This window comes from Pygoscelis adeliae, unplaced genomic scaffold (genome assembly GCF_000699105.1).
Source record: "Pygoscelis adeliae isolate BGI_AS28 unplaced genomic scaffold, ASM69910v1 Scaffold108, whole genome shotgun sequence".
Classification (NCBI taxonomy): Eukaryota; Metazoa; Chordata; class Aves; order Sphenisciformes; family Spheniscidae; genus Pygoscelis; species Pygoscelis adeliae.
In genome coordinates, this window is record NW_008825498.1 from 821058 (window position 1) to 821480 (window position 423).

The window sequence follows — 423 nt, forward strand, 5'->3', positions numbered from 1 at the left end:
TGCCACCGGGGATGTCTCAGGGACGGCTGGGCAAGGTGAGGGCAGAGTGACGCTTTCAGTATCGCCTTCTGGCATGGGAAATCTGTGGTTTCAGGAGCTCCTGAGTTGGAACTTCTCTCTGAGTTGTTGTGTTGATTAGCCTTTGATGGCCATTGTTTCCATAAATTTATTTTATCACTTCTGTGCAGTTTATCTATGTGCAGTGTTAAAAGGATCTCCATCTGTCAGTTTAACTTCCTACTTGTCACCTCATTTCATGCCTCCTTATTCTTGTTTTATAAGAAACAGCAATCGATGAATTCCCTATTTACTTCTTCTGACACTCGTGATTTGATGTAGCTGCATGGTATCTGTCCTTCTGCAGTTCCCTGTAAGCCAGGGCATCCTGGGCTTCATTAAGCTCTCGCTGGAGCTCCGCTGCTG